We start from the raw sequence: 12,916 nt of genomic DNA, 5'->3' as shown, positions 1-12,916 counted from the left end.
TATTAAACAGTGATACATGCACAGGCAAGGGCGTAACTGTTCTGAAACCAAGACTAAATCCACGATGCAAATGTCTGTGGTCTCCAGTGTCGCACACCCACCAATATAAGCATATCCAGACACATACAGATCACTGTAGACGTACATGTATGAAGAAAAACTCATGTGCAGTTAAAAATATTGCCAGACCAGTATACAGCACTGGCAGATCTGTGCCAAGCTCTTGAGCTACCCCTGGAGACTCATTTCTTTGTATTTGGAAGAAAAATGGGAAGTAAGTGCAGCAATTTACTGCAACGTGCAATTTAACATAGTGTATAATGAAAAAAACAGTGTTTCTAAAATTCTAACAAGCTTAAAAGTCAATATTTGGTATGACCTGAAGATTAATTCTTCATCACAGCCTGAACTCACTTAGGCCTTTCTTAAGTAATCTTAAGATGTAGTTCTGCTGCTTTCTTTGAAGGACCTTCAAAGCTTTTCTTTGGATGTTGACTGCCCTGAGTTGGGGGAGGCCTATCCATCACTGATCCTTTCCCATTGTTCCATTGTTTTCTATGCAGCTATGCTTTTCCTGCATTTGTAGTGTTTTTTGGCAGCGAAAAAATAAGCCATTGTCAATCAGAATCAATTCAGATGGTACTTAACGATCGATCATAATCTGGTATTACTTTACTTAAAGAAAGTAAAAAACTTTGAAAGACCTTTAGGTATTTCTCAAAACTACTTTAAAAATCACAAGAAAGTCTGATTCATTGGATGCAAAATATAATGAAATGAGCGGTGGCTCGAGACTTTTGCACAGTACGATGACTGAGTTATTTAATTTAGCTCCACTTAAAATAACGTGTCCACCCAGCACACTTCAAAACAAGCAAGTTTTTCTATTTCTGTCTCAAAATCATGGCTCGATTTTTACTGTAAAAGTTGGTCAATAAAACTGAATTATATCTCTTCATTCGGGCAGAAAAGGCTATTGAGGAACAACAAAGACAACTGAAACAACTCCAAAATTACACATGACTATACAAGATGCACTGACATATAGTCATGACTCTTAGTGCACCTCTGTTCAAAAACAATAACACCCCTCTGAGTCTCCCACCAATCTCAAACTCTCCGTCACTCTCCCAGGCAGTCAGGGGCGACGGGGAGTTCAGAAGGGAAAGGGATTGGGTTACCATGACACAAATCTCCTCGTCTCCTTCTCCTGGAGGTGGGCAGCAGGGCGATGAGGCTCTTAGCGTCAGTGTCTTTGGGAATGCCGGCATGTTCTCTGGAGGAGATAGGGGAGATAGGCTTGGCGCCTCCAGAGGAGTCTTTCACCCTCTCTCTCCCTCCTTCTCTCCCTTTCTCTTTCTCACTCTCGCCATCTCTGCTTATCTCAAAAAAAACACAATAGGGTTTTGTACACTGGAGCAAAGCAGGGAGGCTTCAGATGGCAGCCGAGTATGATATTCAGGAGGACAGAAGGCTAGAGAATCACTCTCTGTTCCACACAATGATACAATACAATGCAACACACAACACAATCTCTAATGAAAGCAGCAGAGATTCCTGTTCACCTGGCATTTACTACATACAAACCGCCTTTGCTGTGCATGTTCACAAGCAAGATGACTTTTAAATATTTTTTAAAAAGAAAGGAATGATTCTTTTGGTGTGCATGTTTACCTAAACTGTTATAAAATCAATGTAGTGACGTGTCAGTTCATAAAAATAGCTGTTGTTACTAGCTGAACGGTAAAAAGGAGGGTAGGATTGGCCACACGAGGACCACACCAGGTACCAGCTAAGTAATGAGAAATTAGATCTGGCTCGGTAAAAACGTGCAAACTAATCACCTTTCATGCAGTCGGTCTGTTTGCTGCTGTTTGAAGGAGGACAGGAGATCGAAATGGTGATGACACGCAAAGCACATTGGCTATCATGAACTGCTGTCCACATCTGTGTCTGTGATGTGACCGAAGTCCATCGCATTTCTGCAAAGAACACGCTTCAGCTCGTTCCATTTACGACTGCGTGGCGCAATGTGGCACAACCTCAGTCTGGTAATAAATATTTTCAGCTCGCTTTCTATGGGACAATGAAAGGCTGTTGTGTCATGGGTGTCTCAAGCTTCACGCGTCACAAAGGTCAAGCTTTATCAATCTCCAGAATACTGCCGGCCAATTATATGGAGCTCACCGTAAATCTTATCATCTGTAAGTTTCACAACCTTGATGAGTCCAGAGGCCAAAGGCTGTGCCTTTTCTTGTATTTACTTAGGGCAGGTAAATTGGAGAGCCAGCAGCTGTAATGGAAAATAGCCTTGGAGACACTTGAGTGCCCGAGACGAAGAGAATAGCAATTATTCTGGAAAATCAATTTTCAACCCAATCTTTCTCCCTTATCGACCACAGAGAAGGTGACAGGAAAATTTATACCTCGGACTGTATTATGGGCTCTTTGCTACTGCAGAAGCGCTTCTTATTTTTCTTGACATTTAACTGCAGCTGAGTATACCCACCTCTGCTGACTTACTCCTTTTGTTAATGTATATTTTTTAACTTTCTAGAAGCCCATTCATTATTACTGTTTTAATGTGCTAATAGAAATCATATTGGTTTCATGGTTTAAGAATAGACGTGAGTTAGATCCATAATTTGTTTTAGTTTTGCCTGTATATCCCACCACACAGGATTTTAAATCAATCAAGGCGCGATTAAAGTATAGACTTTCAGTTGTAACTGCAAGAAGGTTTTTGCAAACATACTGTATTAACTGAATTACAGCTTTTTTTTGTATGTGGATCAGTACATTTTCAGAGGCTTAAAATTAAGGAGACAGTTGACTTAGGAGCAGTTTAATGGGTGTGCCAAGTTTGTATTCTGTAGCTTTTAACTGCAATTTTAAATATGAGGCAAAAGAAATGTGAGCAAGGTCATTATCAGGTTAAAATATTAATAAAATATATCTAACTTTAAGAATTGCGAAACCAACGGCCTATCACGTTCTTAAAGAGAAGGAATGTGCTGGTCTGCTCAACAAGATCAAAAGGCCTGAAAACCAGCAGAAGACAATTAAAGTTTATGATGACAGAATTATTTCCATGGTTGAAAAAAAGCAAATTCACAATGTCAAGAAAATTTGCAAGGAAATCACGCTCTACAATCCTTTGTGAACAAAAAAATAGGAGGTGTACAACAAGGTGAAAACCACTGGTTACGTTCAAGAACAGGAAAATGAGATTAGACTTTTCCAAAAAAACACCTGAAAAATCTTTCAAAGGCTCTGGAGAGATAAAACCAAGATGAAGTTATGAAGAAACACATGGGGAAGAATCACATCACATCATGGGTCAAACATGGTGAAGGCTTATGACATGGGCATGTACTATATCATTGCCAGTGGAACCAGGTGACCAGTGCTTATTTATCTTTAACAGGGTTGATTTGACTGCTGATAGAAGCAGCAGCAGGAATTGTAAGTGTATGGATTTTTACTCTCTGCTCAGATTGAGCAAAATGCTGTGAAACTGCATTGTGAAACAGATAATGACCCTAAGCATACTGCAAGAAAACCCAAGAGTTTCAGAAGGCAAGGTCAGTCACCTGATTGCAGTTCAATAGGGCATGCTTTTCAGTTACTGAATACAGAAAGACCAACAAATAAGCAGCAACTGCATCCTGCCAGAGCTGCTCAAGAGAGGAAACACAGCATTTGGTGATGTTCATGGGTCCTAAACATCAGGCAGTCCCTGAGCGCAAAGGATTTACAAGAATTAAGAACAACCCTTATATTTAAAATTATGTTAGTTTGTTTAATTACATTTGAGCCTCTGGAAACAAGGGTGCATGTATAAAAATGGCTGTAAATCCTTAACAGTTAATCTGCAATGTTTGTTAAACCCCTTGAATGAAATCTGAAAGTCTGCATATTAATCAGTGATTTAAAATGTAACATGATGGTGTTGGTGTCTTTATCCAACAAATTATGGACCTAACTGTATTTGACAAGTAAATCTCCAAAGAAAATGATACCTAAGCTGTAGGTGCTGCTGTTGCCTATGTTTTCCATGTGTGTCTGTTGGTCCAAGCAGGCTCACACACATGTACCTTGTGCCATACCTCTTTATAATTATTCCCACAGTCTTATCTGTGTTTATTTTGCTACTGTGAAAAGCTTACCGCACCAGCATTCTTTGCATGTCACTCCCCGACCAAGATTTATCACTGTGTTTATCCCATTAATATGTCAAGGCTCTATGTAAACTGGCTTCAGAGTATTGCAGAATTCATTTTCTCTGGCTGTCTATCACAATGGCTTGTTTTATACATCTTTTACTCTTAAGTCTGCATCCATCTGTCTTGCCTGTTGTTCAGTTTTGGCTGACACAAGGGAGAGTTTCTGCTCAGTCCTCATTTTAATTTCTTTCTATACACTTTGTGTGTACATTAGCAAGTGACATGCAGGGAAAATGTAGGTATTAATATATCACGTGTGTGTGTGTGTGTGTGTGTGTGTGTGTGTGTGTGTGTGTGTGTGTGTGTGTGTGTGTGTGTGTGTGTGTTTTCACATCACAAAGATGTAAATCACAAGTGGCAGTCCTCTGATACGGACTAATAAAACTCACTGATCTGGAAGCGCTAAAGGCTTTTTCAGCATACACCCTGCAATGCAGCCCAGTAGCAGTTTCTCTCTTTTGCACACACACTCACACACAAACACACACACACACACACACACACATAGACTTCCCCCTGAAGACTACTGTGGGGCCATTTTCAAGATTACCCATAACTCCTCAGGAGGGAATTCATAATATGTGTTGTTTGTTAACGACGCACACATAAAAGCACACACGTATGAACACGAGCACAACCACACAATCAGCATGCGGAGAAAAAAAAAAACAAAAACGCATAGATACACATGTTGCCCTCCCCTCCTTTACCTTAATATCCTGACACAGCAAAGGAAAGGGGGGATTGGAGGATTTACAGTGCTGATTCTGAGAAGTAGCATTTGCTTTTGGTTACCAGGGACCTCTGATGGTTCAGGAGGCGGTGCATCGTACCCCCAATAACTCCACCTTGGGTACTTCTCTGTCACCTCCTCCCTCCTTCGCCCTCAAACTGGAGAATCAAAGTGCTTGTGTGTGTGTGTGTGTGTGTGTGTGTGTGTGTGTGTGTGTGTGTGTGTGTGTGTGTGTGTGTGTGAGTACTGACTGTTGAAACAGATGCCGGTGTGTGTGTGTGCCACCTATGTCAACATGGCCGGTCTCCGGACCTGATGCTGCTTGGAGATAGGACCCTGCCCACAGAGCCATTGAGTCTAGACTCCAGATGTGTTCCTCCACACACACACACACACACACACACACACACACACACACACACACACACACACACACACAAGTACCAGTGCCGGTCCAAAGTAATAATTCTACCAGATGACAGTCGTTTACTCGCACACAGAGCTCAGTATGGATAATAATTTCAATCTTGTCACTCTTAAAAAAGATTAAATAATCACATATTTTCTCATTTATGACAACAGAGGCCATCTTCAGTGTACAGTAAGTGGACTGTCTAATTACAATTGAATGTAGTTAGACAGTCCAATACCAGTGACGACCATAAACCACACAATCTATTCCCAGCATGGATTTTACACATAACCTGTAACCAATGCAGGCAATGCGATTGCAAAGACAAACTTTATGTAACTGTTTATAAGTTTTGCTTAACATTTAAGTAGATATCAAATGTGCTGTTCCACAGTATTGCACATTTAAATTACCCACTGCTTCTTCTGAAATAAACAGAAACATATGCTGGCTGCATATGCTCCACACTGCTTTATTTAGACTGTTCTATAGCGACACGACAACAAGAGTGTTTTTGTGAAAAAGACACATGGGTAAATTGCAACTGTTATACAAAACAAGACTTGGGAAGAGGAAAAGTAAAGAGTAAAAGTGTTCAGAGCACAGATGCACCCGCTCTCTTGCTATCTCCTGTGCTTGTGGGTATACTGCCGATCCAGCTATTCTTGTTGGTTTGTTAATTGTTTGTCACCCACCAGGTGCCATCTGTCTGTAGTCCCACAGTCCCCGAGCCATGTGGGCCGGCCTGCCTGGCGCCTGCCAACGTCACTGACCTGCAGCAACCGTCCACACCTCCGTCACACACCTCCTGATCCGTCTGGGATAAATAGCTTCTCCCTCAACTTCTGTGCCGCCATCACGGCTTCCCAATCTGTCCTGTGTTAGAAGTAGAAGAGGGAGGGGGGTGACAGGAAGAGACAGGGAGGGAGGGAGGGAAAGAGAGACACAAATAAGAGGAAGGAATGGGTAAATGGATAGAGAAATGCATAGTGTGAGAATGAACAAGACACAGAGATAGATGTGCGCAAAGATAAAATGGCCTGTTTGTGCTTCCTGATCTGTGTCATTTTGCAGAAAACACAGTTCAAACATCACAGGCTGCTACAATAACTCTGCAACAACTGTCGCATTTGTGTCTACAAGCCTTGCATACTGTGGGTGCCAGATCAACAATCAAATTCTGATTTCATTATAGCATTATTTTGCACAGCACTGACTGCACCTCTCTACTTTAGGAGACACACCAACAGGCAAGGGAGGTCACCTTCACCTGGGCCTGATGTTGGGGCAGCTGCTTGTTGAAAAATGAGATCAGCTGCTTGCTCACCGGGATATATACTGCAGTCTGGAAGTACCCAGGGTCTAGTGTACCAGGTAGCATACGGTGGGCCCCGTACAATAAAGACAGGGTGAACAGCCCCCTCTCTCCCAGCCTGTCTGCCTGCCTACCTGCCATCCTGGGGCATGTTGGGTCACCTTGACAACTGGGCCCAGTGAGGGGAGCTGCACCCCACTTCAGGGCAAAGAAGAAGGCAGTATGGGTAATGAGGCGTTGCCATGCAAGTGGAACAGCTTTTGAATAACCCCATCCGCACACAGATACACATACACACTATTCTATTTGTGTTTACAGGAGGAACAACAGCTTGTAGAAGAAACCTCTGCGGAGTTGTTGGTCCAGGAAGAAAGAGATTCATGGGCATCATGGTGGAGGTCAGCTAGTCAGGAGAGAGTTCATGCACAGATAACTTCAATAAAGCATCTAAACGTGATATATGACGTATATGTGATGCATGAAAAAGGATTAGCGGGAGTGCTTTGGTATTATGTAGAAACACCGGCAGGATGTGAACCTATTGTTGTGTCAAAACTCCCTCATCATAATGAAATACTTGTAAAGGTTATAGTGTTTCTCTTCTTTCCAAACTGAAATTTATGTTTTGTGGACTCACTAGATTCAGCTCAGAAAACTGTAAATCCAGGCCAACGTAATGTTTATTTTAAAGGAGGAGGAAACACTGGATTTTCCTACCCAAGCAAACCTAGTTATAATGATTGTCAGAGGTGAGGTTTAATCATTCTACATCTTGGTCTCATAAATTTGGGGAAGGTACAGTATTCCCTCATGTTGACTCAACGTTAAACATTCACTAATAGCCTCAAAAACTGTGCAGTGTCCCATGAAGCCAATGGAATCCTGTGAACGGCAGAACAAGACCCAGTGGGACTTTCTGATCACCTCTACACACAGAGACTCACAGTCAGTGTAAGGTACATTTATAATCACCACCACAGATGTACTAACTGTTACTGAATGCAGCGGGCATGCTCTAACGGTATAGCTAGTACATATCTAGTTTCTTTGGCAGGAGAGCCAATGAGACAAAGACAAACTAGTTCATGAAACAGCATGAAGTAACATATTGCTGACCACCAGCTGCATTTGTTTGAATGGAATAAGCCTGCAATCCATGTATTAAAGCAACATAATACAAAGTAGTTGGAGTGTATATGCTTCAATCTAAAGTATGAACACTGCATATGGGTCATCAAATGTGTTTTTATTTATTTAATTGTTCTTCATGCTCACATGCTTATAGTCCTTGAGTGGTGAATATATTAACACGAAGCGACTTGTGAACTTTAGTTTCTTATCTCCTTGCAAAAAAGAAAAAAGATTCCACTTCATTATTCAGCCATTCCTTCTGTTTGCAATTGGAAACAACCCTTTCCCAGTATAAATTGCTAAAACTCTTGGAAACCACATAGAAATTCCACAAATGCATGCACTATATCGTATTAAGCTGTAAAGCCATATTGCAGAAAAATGGACCGCAGAAGGAGTTCATTTCTTTTACAGGTTTGTAAAGATGATGTATGATAGCAGGATGAGTGTTCTTTTTCCTCTTAATACATTATATACACACACACACACATATACATATATTTATTTATTTTACTCCTGTCTGTCCACTCTGAATGCTAGTTAATCTCCTGCAAACTTTGCTACAGATGCTGGCAGATCGGTTTGAAATGATTATGGGAGCCAGACCCGCTGTCCAGCTTTCCAGTAACACTCCTACATGGAGATGGAACCAGAACTTGGGCTGAGGCTGAGACTGGAGCTGGTCTGCCAGGGGATGGATGCCAACAGGCCCAAGAAATTAATACCAGCACTGGGGCCTCACTAAGGTTCAACATTTAGCTCTCGCTGGAGCAGAAAAGACGACATGACCGGCAATGATGTCACCAGAAAAGGTGGCTTGACTGAATGCTAGCTATGGTTCACCTGGAACTAACAGGGGGAATTAGTTCCCATCAATGAGAAACACCCCAAAACAGAAACATGACTTATTTGAATATACGCCTCAATATAAGGAAAAAATTAGATTTACATATAAAACCATGTAATTTCTAAATCGTCCCATCGACGAACCATCTATGAAGTCCATCTCTTGGACTTCATTCAAACTAAGAAAACTCTCAGTCTAAGCATTACTTTTCTGTTCAGCAGCAGCATTTCTATGATCCAAAAGAAAGGGAGTGGAAGTGTAGCAACAATGACGAGTGAAACTGAACCACAGCTCCCAAACCAAACCACAGCTTCCTGACTTTTGCTGCACCCATCACATTAGACTTCAGTTGCCAAAAAAAAATCTGATTTACTTTGACACAACATATTAATCACCCCCCGAAGGGGAATTACAATATTATTAACCGCTGGAAAAAAAACCTGATGAGAAAATGAGTTGATAAGATACAGATGCACGTTATTAGGACCATCGTGGATTTGACGCTCTTGGCTTCTGTCTTTTGGTTTGAAGACACAACGGTTTTGACTATACTGTAAAAACAATAAAATCAAATCATAGTCACTTTCTGTCACTGCACATTCGCAGAGAGTTAAGCGTTGCCATCATTTCTGTGCTTTTTAATGAGCTCTGGGGACATTACAGGCAGTTTATAAGCTGCAATCGTGATCCTCTGTGTCTAATCACAGCAACGATGGTTTAAACATCAGGAAATCATTTACATTGCTCTGGCTCAAGGGGAGTTTCAAAGTATCCAAGTAAAATTATGATAACAGAAGACTACTTACACACTCGAGTGTGCAGACGGACTGTTTTACAGACCAGACTAGCTTGCGTCTGTAAGATATAACTCAAAATGTGGTGTCTAAATACTTTACAGGGAACTGAATAGATTAATGGATTAAGAAAAGACAACCATTTAATTGCATTTTAAAGCTTCTGCAGTAAAACAGGGTATGTAGCCATTTTAATCTAATGACTTCATCATTCAAAACAAAAGCCTTGTAATTAATCTGTAACTCTATAATTGACTTGTAATAAATTTATAAAACTTTTCATCCCTGTTAAAAAAGAAAAAAAAAACAACTTCAAATGGGAACAAACAATCAATCATCTCAATGTCTGTTGCAATACTGATGAACCGCAACGGATTCCTGTCAAAGAAATGAAGGCCAACATGTTTCAATAAGGACGCTTGTTTCTTCTTCCCATAAATATGTTATCCTTGGTTATGCCAGTGCTGGAAAGCGTCCAACTCAAGCCATGAGACAACATATTTTGTGTGGGCTAGCTAATAATGTTTGCCCCCACTGCTTCTATCTGTCCCTGCCCTAAGAAAAAGAAAAAAAACCACTCTAAGAGTAGGAGGATTTCATGTACGTTAACGGGAAACTTTCATTTTGTAATGGGAGAATGGAGTCATGGTGTAGAGTAAAAATAAAAACTGCAAAAAGAGAGAGCTTAAGCCAGCCTAGTTCACAGTGGGATAAAGAATTTCGCTCACTGACCCTTTTAATGGAAACCGACACTGAACATCCAGCTGGGGGAACAAATACACAAAACGGCAGAGCTGCTATTTTTCTTTTTCCACTCCATTTTGCTTTTTTTAACCACCTAACACTCCCCGATGGCGCACTGTCCTAAAACTGACCAGCCTTGAAATATGACGAGTTTAATATGTCCTACATCACCGCTGAGCACGATTGAGTTACAAGAGTAACAACTGGTCTTTCCCAGACTGCAGCAGAGCACCAGAGCCCACGGAGGAGCAGTGTGAACATAACCCCTTGTCAAAAGGGTTCAAAGCCAGGAGGAGACAGAAGTCTGAAGGAATGGAAAAAGTGGAATAAAGGGGGAAAAAAGCTCCTTAAAGGAAGTAGACTTTCAGGTGGGTAGGGATTCAGCATAGCTGCTCTGATGACAGGTAAGGATAAGAAGAGTAGTCGCTCGTCACAATTTTGCAGCGCTGGCGGGTGGGTGGGCCACGAGGGGAGGTAAAAATAGAGGAAGGCAGGCGGGGGGGTGTGCAGGAGGCGGGGCAGCCTTACCGGCGCTGTCACCAGCCCCTGCGTGTTTGGATAAGACCCATGGAACATGTGGGGGAATCAGCATGAGGCATCACACCTGGAGGAAAAGACAACTAAATCCAACCCCCAGTGCAGCAGGCCCTGGCTCCACCAAGTCTAGCCAGCATCTGGAATGGATATCTGGAGATGCAGTCGAATTCACAGCCTCTTCCACGTGCGCTTCTCACTCTACCACTGTTTTTCTTTTTTTTTAATGTACAGTGTAGGTTGTGGAGACTCACAGAGGAATTGTGTTTATAAATAAATGCTTTTTCTCGAACTTGGTGTTATCCCATCTGCTTGGCAGTAACGGTATTGTGTTGTCAGTAAACTATAATACACTTTTTTTTCTTATAATTGCTAGCTTCCCTTCACCCCCAATATGCTTCCACTTGACTCCTCTTGGCTTTAGCAATTGTACAGATGCCAGCAGTTTTTGGTTACAGTAGCCTCATTCTTCTTTTGCCATCTTTTAGCACGTTTCAAAGGAACAATGTGATCCACTCACAGTCAATAACAGAACTTTGTATATACCCAAGCATATCTTTTGATGTTTCCGGGGTAACGACGTGCTTTCCTGGACTACAAGTTTAAACTGTTAGTGCCTGACAATAGATGAGAAGCCACCACCGCTGCCCACGACCTGCACGACGCACCACAGTGGCTGTGTTTTATGGATGTTTGTGTGTATGTGTTTGCATATGCTGTTTGTCACGGGCCCATGTTGTGACTGGAAGAATCCCGGGCACAATGTTTGTTTACACGGAACCGCTCACTCACCCAAATAATCAGCCGCTGTGGACCTTTCTAATCCCTACACAATGTCAATGGAGCCAGGTTGAGCTGGCGACAGGCGAGATAAGATACTCAAACACAGCCTCTTGATCTACGAGCCGCGGCCTCTCCTTCCCACACCCTCTGTCCCCCCTTTGTTTCCTCTATTGCAATTCCCAACGTGACACGGATTTGAAGCTCACGGGATGCATTCAGAAAGCGGGCCCGCTTGGCTTCACTGTGTCGCCTCCCTCTACCTAGCTGGTCAGCTGAATTTTTCTTTTGGGATTTTTCTTTTTGTTTTCATCCTTTTTGCACGTTCTCGCAGCGCAACGTACAAGTCAAAGCAAGCTGCCGTGGTCTGAAGAAACACCCACTCGCTTGCAAAGGAATGCATATCTGAATTAGTGTATTGTTATGGTTTTGGCTACGTCGGTACTCACTTTGCAACTCCCGGTGTGCGAGTGTGATTCTGCATGCGTGCTCGTGTATACACTGATAGAAGTATGTGGCGAAACATTCATTAACATTCCATTCATGACCTCGGTATTATGTCCACAGTGACAGAGAGCATATATTTGCCTTTCACACCTCTTGCATCGGATGAGGGGAAATGATAGAGCGTTATGTGTGTCAGTGTGTGTGTGTGTGTGTGAATGAGATAGAGGGACAGAACGAGGGAGAGAGCAGCAGGGGGACGGATAAAACACAGCTCGCTGATACAACATAATCTATCTGGAACCATGTCTCAATATCACAATATTTCACACATTTACGTATCACAAATGTGGCAGTGGCAGCCTTCTCCTCAGATCAGTGGAGTTATTTCTGCCTTGTGTGCTGGATGCTGCAGGGCCGAGATACAGTTTGCAACGGCACAGATGGGAGAGGCTATAGCATTGGTACCACAGTATCACATGCAAAAATGTTTGGTATGTTTTAACACAGATAAAGCTGACATATTCCGAGGCGTTTCGCAGACAATACCCATGAAGGAACAATCTCCCATCTGGCAGTGCAGTCTCTCTAAAATCCTCTCTGTCATGCTCAATGAGAACTGGAGAGACAAAACATTCTCTGTCTGTATATCAGTCCTTATCAAGGCTGTACCTTGGGCCTTGTTGGATATCAGCAAAACATCACCCCGCAGGGTTAGGGCCTTTTAAAAAAGGAAAACCCTGCACTTTATGTAGTAGCTCCAAATTTATAAACATCTCTTCACGGTTTGACGCTATACAGAAGCAGTTTATGTATTCGTCCCGAGGGTATAAGTATGGGATTGGATAGCAGCATAGTGGACAAACTTCTTAGCTCTGGAACCACATGTACAATTTCCCAGTTAGGATCAAATCGATCAGCTTTACACTGTGTCCTCTTCCCTTCCCACGCCTCAG

General features: G+C 42.2%; 1 long non-coding RNA gene across 1 annotated transcript in view; it reads right to left on the bottom strand.

Annotated features, from left to right (window-relative positions):
- Nucleotides 1–5,766: 5,766 nt before the first annotated feature.
- LOC309694964 overlaps nt 5,767–12,916 on the bottom strand; it is a 28,845-nt gene continuing 21,695 nt past the window's right edge. Inside the window, exon 3 of the long non-coding RNA XR_014273003.1 lies at nt 5,767–6,247. This is a non-coding gene — a long non-coding RNA (uncharacterized lncRNA). The remainder of the gene's footprint in view (nt 6,248–12,916) is intronic.

Source organism: Aulonocara stuartgranti (genome assembly GCF_965226115.1).
Source record: "Aulonocara stuartgranti genome assembly, chromosome: 19".
NCBI classification, from domain to species: Eukaryota; Metazoa; Chordata; class Actinopteri; order Cichliformes; family Cichlidae; genus Aulonocara; species Aulonocara stuartgranti.
This window is presented reverse-complemented; position numbering and strand designations above follow the sequence as displayed.